The sequence below is a fragment of the Pundamilia nyererei genome, unplaced genomic scaffold (assembly GCF_000239375.1).
Source record: "Pundamilia nyererei isolate P.nyererei 1_Seehausen unplaced genomic scaffold, PunNye1.0 scaffold00021, whole genome shotgun sequence".
NCBI lineage: Eukaryota > Metazoa > Chordata > Actinopteri > Cichliformes > Cichlidae > Pundamilia > Pundamilia nyererei.
This window is the reverse complement of record NW_005187422.1, coordinates 3,576,128-3,585,457: the sequence shown is the minus strand read 5'-3', so window position 1 is coordinate 3,585,457 and position 9,330 is coordinate 3,576,128.

Sequence of the window (9,330 nt, the reverse complement as noted above, 5' to 3'; positions counted from 1 at the left end):
TTTTTACAAAAACAAAACAAAACAGCTGAACATGAGAGGTTTTTGGACCAATTTTGTGTTCTCCATTCTTTAAGCACCGGTTCGAGCACCGTTTAAGCACCGGCACCGTTTCAAAAGTACCGATTTGGCACCGGTATCGGATAAAACCTAAACGATACCCATCCCTATCTGGGACACATCTAGCCCACGCTGTTCTAAAGTGTTTGGTCTGTCTTTCGGCTTTTGGTTCTGTTTGGTGCCAAAACTGAGCTTGAACTGAGCTTAAAATAACTTCATCAACTTAGTCTGATTAAACCTCTGAGGTCTAAATCATCTGTGATTACCCTAACCAGTGTTGGGCAAGTTACTTTGAAAAAGTAATTAACTATAGTTACTAGTTAGCTCTTCAAAAAAGTTAGTAACTGAGTTACAAGACTCTAAAAGTAATTAATTACTTGAAAAGTAACTATTGCGTTACTTTAAACAAGTTTTTTAACCCTCTGGGGTCCAGGGTATAATTGGCCATTTTAACCACTTTTGATGTTCCCTCCACATTTCACCTTTAAAAACTATTTATTTGCTTGTTTGGTCTCATTCTTTTCAGCACAATCTCACGTGTGTGAATTTACAGTTATGTTGTCATTTTGACTGTATTAACACAATTGATCTAAAATCAGACAAAAAACGTAAAATCAGAGTAGAAAGTTACATTTTTTACTGTAACAACCACAAACATGTTTATTGAATCATATTTCAGAACTTTAAATGCAAATATAAATTGTCAATTTTAAAATCATATGCACAAGTTTTGCAAACAACAAAGTTATTTGCATCCATTTCCCGTTTACCTTGATTTTTCAAATAACCATTTCAAACTATTTACATAACAATCAGCTGTTCTGCATTCAACAAGATGCCACACAAATTATTTGTGCCACTCCAAAAAAAACATTGTTCTCATTGTTCTGACACACAACACAACACTATCCACAACACTACACACTAACTACACAAGACAACACATTAACTACACACTCCAAACACGCTAAACGTCACAAATCCCTCACATCTCAAAATTCGCTCTTTCTCTCTCTTTTTCTGCTGCCTTTCTCTCTCTCTCTCTCCTAAAACTTCCCCCTCTTCCTAAACAACCAAATGTCATGTTGTCATATTATTTTTTGATTGGTCGACATGGTGCATTTTTCCACCAACACGAACGGGCTGTTTCTTGTTTTGTTTGGTTTTTTTGCTCATAAGCAGAGAGTGCTCGCTGCGCTGTCCTTAGACAGTAAACGTGACGAAACTATTGAGAAAAAAACACGTGTATATTGTTTATCATGTCTCTGGTTTTACGTGGACTATCAACACAATTTAAAAACTGGTATACATCACCTTGTTGTTTTGTCATCTTAAAGTGGTCGTGTGATTGGCTTACCACGACTACTTTATTCTTCCTCAGTCAAACAGCAGCACTCATGCAGTTGTTTTCACCTGACCTCCAGGTGTTGTGCCAAAAAGTGATTTTTCTATCAGAACGTGATCGCCGTGCGCGGGAGCGCGCAGCTGCTTAAAGCTGTAGTGCCCAGATTACTTACAGCTAATTCCGTGCAACTGATATAAGATGCGTCTGTTTGTTGAAAAATAGTAACGCAACCGCACCGCGGTCTTGTTAGTAACGGTAATGGCGTTGTAACAATAGGAATAGTAATTAGTTAGATTACTTGTTACTGAAAAACGGAACACCATTAGTAACGCTGTTAATTGTAACGCTGTTGTTCCCATCACTGACCCTAACCCTAGGCTATTAGGACATGCAATATTTTTGTTCTTTTTAAAAATTGTTCTCCCAGTTTTTTTTTTCAATCAAGGTATAAAAACAATAATCATTCTAAGTTACAAATATCAAAAACTAAGCCTTAAATGCAGTGTAGTGAAATGTGCAATGTTGTATGTTGGGGCTGTGGTGCATTGTTGTTCTACTGTAGCTGCTCTAAACTTATCTACCAAAACACCAATAGCACTTCTCTATGCACAACATTAGTAGTCAAATTATGACCAATTCAGTGGGTTCTTGAAGTGCAATGGTTAAAACCCGTTATCGCCCAAGTATCATACAGGTCGGCTGGTCTTGTTTGGTTATTTTGGCTGTAAATTTCCAAAATAATTCTCACCTTTTAGGAACCATTTGAATTTTCCCTTCAACCCACACTGGTTGAGGGGCTACGGTAATGGGAAGTGCACATGGTAAAATCTAGATGGAGCTGATTTTTTTTTTTGCCTTTGTTCAGACAGCGGTATCTTGTGAATGCTCTGTGCAGCCACAATACAAATATGTCCATAAAGCTCATCTTCTTTTCTTCCCAAGACCATTAGAATTTTGTCACAAACAGTAACAGAGTTACAGTCATTTTAAAATAGTTTGTAAAACGGGTCTGCCACCAGGGCACCAGCACTATATCTAAACCACGTGATTTACACATGTTTAACCATATCTAACCCTAACCCCGTTCAGACTGTATTAGAAGTAATGAATCCAAAATCGAGCAGCAGAAAGCACCTTGTTTAACACATCATTTTGTCACAGATTCAATGATTAGGAGTTATTTCACTTCACGCAGACAAACATTCTGCCAGTGTGGTAATTAGATCATTCTCAGCCCTCCTTCACATAATGGTGTCACAGTGAGAAAACGGATTCCTGTGCGCAGAGCTCTTGTTTGCTCTTAAAAACACCCTGATAATTTCACAACATTTTAGGGCATCACCTGGCAATTTCAGACCAAAAGTCCTGCTGCTGCATATAGTGAGACTTATACACTTCCATATCACCTGAAGTGTCTATACTATGCTGGACATTTTTGTGTTCCATCACACTGTCTGCAGGTGAAGGCAGGGGTGGGAATTGGGAAAAGTCAGACAGAAGGTGAGATGAGATTTAGAAGCTGCATTTTCACGTAGACTCCTTACTTTTTTCTCTCTCTCTCTAGTCTCACACTGTCTATTGTTTGAGTGGCAATATAGTCAATTTGGTCCACTTTACTTATGTTTCACACAGGCATACACACAGACGCCACTCCCACCCACACGCCGACGCTAGCACGCACACATACAGATGAGGCTGAGTCTCCTTTCCCTGCCTGCTCTCAAAGCCCTTGGCACTGCTTGTTTACCCTTCACTGTGACAGCTGTGAGTGTGTGTGTGAGTGTGTGTGTCGATCTGAGGAAGGAGATATTGCGTGTCAAGTGCTCTCCAGGGCTAAACTATCATTTCTGAGTGTTATCACACCATCCTACTTCCCAGGGGCTGGCTGTCTTTCTTTCCGTCTCTCTCTATAATACATACACACACTTTGCCTCTTTCTCCCTCTCTCTTTCTCTCTCTTACACACACACACACACACACACACACACACACTCAGGAGGAGCTCCAGACAGTGTTAGCCCAGTGAGGCGTGCAGTCAAAGAGGAGAGAAGAGACTGGAGTAAGTTGACCAGTTGGTGAGAGCACACACAGACTCACACACAAACACACACACGTTTTTCAGACTGGAAAAATCAGTCATGCAATGGTCCCATTCAGACACGCAGCACTGCAAGACCTTTCTGACCTGCAACTATCACGCAGAGAACAAGTTCAACTGTCAGACCACTGAAGTCTGTGGCTCTGTAATGTATGGCATTCACCACATACAGACAGTATAAATAGGATGAGTTCCACCACAGTTCAAACTGCGGTGCATTTTGAAGAACTCAGCAAGAGTTCAGCTCGAGGTTTGAAGGCAGATATATTTTCTAGAAGTCGACTTTTGAATATTGAATTTTTTTTGGGGGGGGGATTGTCAATGATTTCTTTACTCATACTAGATTGAATATTTTCAAACAGTGCAGTCCTTCCGGTTTCTGACATCCTTTGGTGATAAAAGGAGAAACAGCAGCAGTGCATCAAAGACATGTTCTCTCAAGACAAACAACACTGTGTGTGATTTTAGAAAATCCTCAAACTTACAGATTCAAATGGGAAAAAGAGAAAGTGGAGTCATAATCATCACCAGAACCTCCCTCAGTCAGTGTTGGTTTCTGTTATTTATGTCCTTGTGAAAAGCCAAAAATGCTCCCCAGTTCACTCATTAAATCTTGAAGCTTAGGTTGAAGTTTTTATTTCTATTAATTTAAGCATTTCATCGTTAGAAAATAATTTCACTATAAACTTTTAGCATATTGCAATTAAGCAGTCTGACCAAAAAATAAAAATAAAAATCTGAGCTTTGTTCCCCACCTTTGGATCGGCTTTCAGGCTTTTGAAAATCTAGCCTGTGCAGGTGTTCTACAAATACAGACGTGCTTGCACATCCCCTCAGATGGTAGTTAGCCTAATTCAGTTGTGGAAAAAGTTGCTATTCCAGCATTGGCAACAACTGCCTACACTGCACATTTGTGCCGACTTTCTTTTTGAGTCTGCACAAATAAAAGCACAAAAATAGAATCTGAAAGAGAAAAAAGGAAAATACCCATATATGGAACAAATGTACTTCTGCTCTTTTAAAATAGGCAGTTCTGTGCTGTGGCAGGTTATCTCACTTGTATAGGATGTGGGAGAAATAAAAATTGAGAATATGACCCTAGCTCGGATTGAGATTGATTCTGGCCAAACACGTGGATCAGAACAATTTTACAATTGTGAGTTTATGGGGTGCTTCTACTTAGCAGTTGTGTGTACTGAGAGCAGTCTGAGGGTAGGTAAATACTGAGCCTGCGATCCCAAAGGGTTTTGGGTTGTTGCTGGAACAAGTCTGATTTCGTTGCAACTTACAGACCTTAAAGGATCTGCTGCTTAGATCAGCCACAAGGCATCATTAGAAATGTTGTTGAGCCCATGGGTGGGTCAGAACCATTTTAACTCAGTGTAAACGGACCTCAAGCTGAATACTTTTTATTTATGTTACTTAGTATTACAAATCACAAGGCTCCAGAGCATGCTATGCAATATACTCCCTGCCCTTTATCTGGATGAAGAAAATCTCAGAAAGAGCAACTCATCAAATTTTCATAATAAATTTTTTCAACTTCGATCTGCACATTGACTAGTTCTATCTTTTCCAAGTGACCCGACATTATGCGATGGCCCCCACTGCGCATGGCAGAGATTCCTCCCCCATTGAGTCACCAGCTGCTTCCTTTTCACCTGTCAGAAGTTTCACAAACTAAGGTTGATGCCAGCAGGATCCCTCACATGCTTGCCACCAATGAGCCACTAATGTTTAATGAAATTTGATTGGAAACAATAAAGATGCAAACACTTTAGCTACTGTCAATTATTTAGTAACCTTTTCACACACACACATTCATGCTATGGCTTAACTTTAAATCACACAATCAGTCTGATGGATGAATCTGAGGAAATTTAGGGTTCAATGTCTTATCCAGGAAAAATGTTGACATGTGGGCAGCAGGACCTAGGAGTTGAAGTCCCAACAGGTAGACAACCCACTCTGCCTCCTGATCCACAGCTACCAAGTGCTACATAATAATAAAAATGTTTGGCATAGTACACACAACTGTCTAATGTCGCTGGTGCTAAACTTAACCCAAACTATGTATGACTAATCTTGAAAAGATCACTGGTCCTAGCCAATGACAATGTATATGTCAGAAGATTAATCCGTAGTTAGTCTAAAATTAATATATAAAATGATTTCATCCCATTCATCAATGCCAACAGTCTAGGCCTACCCTCTGGTACCTGTGCTTTTCAGTGACATGGTAAAAGGAATTTGTGGCCCTCTGGAGCCTGCTGGGCTTACCATCTGTTACAGTAGCGTATCGCATCACGTGATGATGGCATGGGTACGGCTAATGTTTCTCAAAGAGTTAACAGCAAGCATGAAGCCCATGCCAATAGAAAAAAATATAAGTGATTAACTTTATGTTATCAGCTCAACAGTCTGCCCATTGTTCTGTGGTAAGAAGGCCTAATCCTGCTCTTAGCAGTCTGGAGGAGAGATGGAGGCTTTTGTGTTTTTCTATCCTGCTGGGTTTCTGAGCTTGATGAGTTTGCCCTTCGCATGTCTGGAACTTTCCCTTTCACTGACAACGGCTCATCTGTGGCATGCAGGACTGGAATGATGCAAACATACGTGCACCCAAATGCCCTTATAAAGTTACCATCTCTACAGAGCGGATCAAGAGTGAATGTGGAATCCCTTTAGAAAGAAAGTGTATCTTGTTGCAGAAAACAAGCAGGCATTCTGCTCAGCCTCAGACTGCCGCAGAGAAGCACAGATGCCACTGTTTGTCCAGGGACTGTGCACGTACGTGTGTGTGTGTATGTGTTTGTTTGCAATTGCTCGTGAGTGCGCAGATGCCTCTATTTGAAGTGTCCTTGAAATGTGTCCCTGACCACCAATTAGCACTACCTTATTTGCCCACTGCAATGCCGCCCCAATTAGCATCAAACCAATACCTGTTATGACCGGCCACGAACTGCTATGAGCTACTGTCACACCTCTGCTCCTCCACTTAAGGCATCAAGACCCCAGGTCATCGTTGGTAAATGGCTGCCACCAGGCATTTAATTAAAGTGCTGTTACAGCTAATGGAATGGCTACCACTCTTATTTGTGGAAATAAAACAATGTCCGAATTTGTTTTTTGTTTATTTCGCAACAGTCGTGTGGGAGACTAAAACTGGTCTCTTCCTTTTCATTTATTAGCTCTTCAGTCCTTCCCACTCTGTCTGACACTCCACTAATAAGATTCTGTGGAAATCTGAAACGCGCGATTACCCAAAAGATTTGAAGTTGGGCTGAGACTGCTGATTATGAATATTTTAGGTCATTTTCTCGTGTGTAACAACATTAAATCTTTACATTGCAGCTGCCATGACTTGAGCATTATAAAATGTGCTGCTGGTAACATGAACCTTATAAAGGTAGGTGGTGCATGTTATTAGCAACTACTTCCAAATCACACTATCCCTGAACTCCTCCTAGCTAAGAGCCACTCAGCATTAATATTAATAAAAAAATAACAACCACAGCAAATATCCTTGGTAACAATTGACCAAATATGTATCTTAGTAGTAACTTACACTCAGTTAAATATTTAATAAGTGCTGCAGAAGGTTCTGTAATGACTTTTAACTTGACAAGGCCAAAGCCTGTTAACTTTTTTTTGACCAGATCATGACTGAGTACAACTGGTAGTTTCTCTTTACCAGCATAAAAAGGATTTGTTTGAAAGCATTCACTGGACTGACCAGTACTCAGAACAGTGGGAATGTTTAAGGAACTCGGTGACTATCTAAGAATGAGGATTGTAAATTTACACATGGAGAAACTTCTAAACAACTGCAGATTCCAAAATTATCAGTGTACCACTATATGCAAATACAAATTTTTTGGATACCTGACCTCCTAAGACTATTTGGCTGGAAGTTTCTTCTTGTTAAAAGGGAGTTTTATCTTTGCTCATAGGGAGTGACATGGTTGTTAGGGTTTTCTCTCTTTCCTTTGTATTATTGGAGGGTCTTTAACTTACATTATAAAAGCATTTTGAGTCAACCTTGAGGAATTTACTGCTAGATAAATAACTACTTTGCCGTGAACTCAGAGGGTACCAACCAAGAAAGAAGCCTCACCCCAAATCAGCACCTTCAAACTTGACTGAAATTTGCATTTGCCCACATGAACAAACCACATGGCTTCTGGAGAAAAGAGTTATGGTTGGACAAGACAAAGTTTTTTTCTTTATTTTTTAATAATTAAAATTGTATGCTGTGCAATCATTTCATGCTGGAACAAAAACAAAACACAAATAAACAACAACAACAACAAAAAATCAAACAAAAAACTGTTCAAACAATCATTGAAAGTCCAAATTGCCATGACATTCATGGTCATGATCAGGTCTATTAACACATAGTGAGTGAGAAAGGTGACTGAAGAAGAAATACTCAATGCATCATGGGAATCCCCCAGCAGCCTACACTTATTGCAGCATAAAAAAAGGAAAGTTTGAAGCCTAATCTTAAAAGTAGAGATAGTGTCTGTCTCCCGAATCCAAACTGGAAGCTGGTTCCACAGAAGAGGGGCCTGAAAACTGAAGGCTCTGCCTCCCATTCTACTTTTAAATACTCTAGGAACAACAAGTAGGCCTGCAGAGCGAGAGCGAAGTGCTCTTGACGGTGACTACTAGTCTTTTGTCAGGTGCTCAGAAACACAACTGTGAACGCATTAACCACATTACTTTAAAAGGTGAAAATATTTGAGTGCTGTGGCTACAGCACTGAAAACACTTGTAGCTATTAAAGCTGGGACATATTTGATCATAGACACTTTTTACCATTTTCCCTCAACAAGGTAGCGATTCTCCCAGTTTCCAATCATCCAAACACTGACTGTGTAACTAAGATCTGATACCTACAGTCTTCTTGGAGGTAACCAACACAGAGACTGTGAACATGGACTGTTCCACTCTTTGACCATGACCTGGTGTACCCTGACCTTCAGTGAGTACAGATCATTTAAAAGAAAAAAAAGAAATAAAACACACACACACACACACACACAGACACACACTTTTTATTACAACTATGTAAATAAATCTAACTTTTAGTTTGGGCATTGTAGAGCAGAATCCCAAATGAAGCATGAAGATTGAAACTGGATCCCCCAGAGTGTTGGTAGTTGAGCAGATTAATGACTGATATAAATTTTGGGTGAGGTCTTGTCTACAGAAGCTTGTCCAGATCTGTGGGATTTAGGAATAAGAGTTTAACATCATTTATAAACATTATTATGAATATGAAAGGTGCGGCAAATAGTTGTTATAGTTAGGAAATGTATGGAGGTCGATGTAATGTACTTGAAGTGACGGAAATGCAGCTCTGTATGCCTGTGCTGTGTATACGTCTAAGAGTTACTCTATTCATTCCTCACTGTATAGGAGAGCATATTTCATTCATGAACATTCCCTCATCTCTGTGCTGGTCCGAAGTAGCCACACACACACACACACACACACACACACACACACACACACACACACACACACACACACACACACACACACACACTGAAATGCATTTTAAACTGATGAATACATGAAAGGCAGGGGAAGCAGAGCTGTAGGGAAAAAAGTTGTACAAAGGTGTTTAGTAAGATGTAATCCTCCATGTGTCAAACCAGGGCCCGTATCCCTAAAGAATCTTTGTGCAAAAAGTGGCTCCTAGCGGCCAAATTCTAAGAAAATTCTCAGAGTCATGACGTTTTCTTAGAATTTCCCCTAAAAGTGACACGACAATCCCAGTTAATATAAAAGCTATTCCTCAAGATTCCTAGCGCTTAAAAGGGCT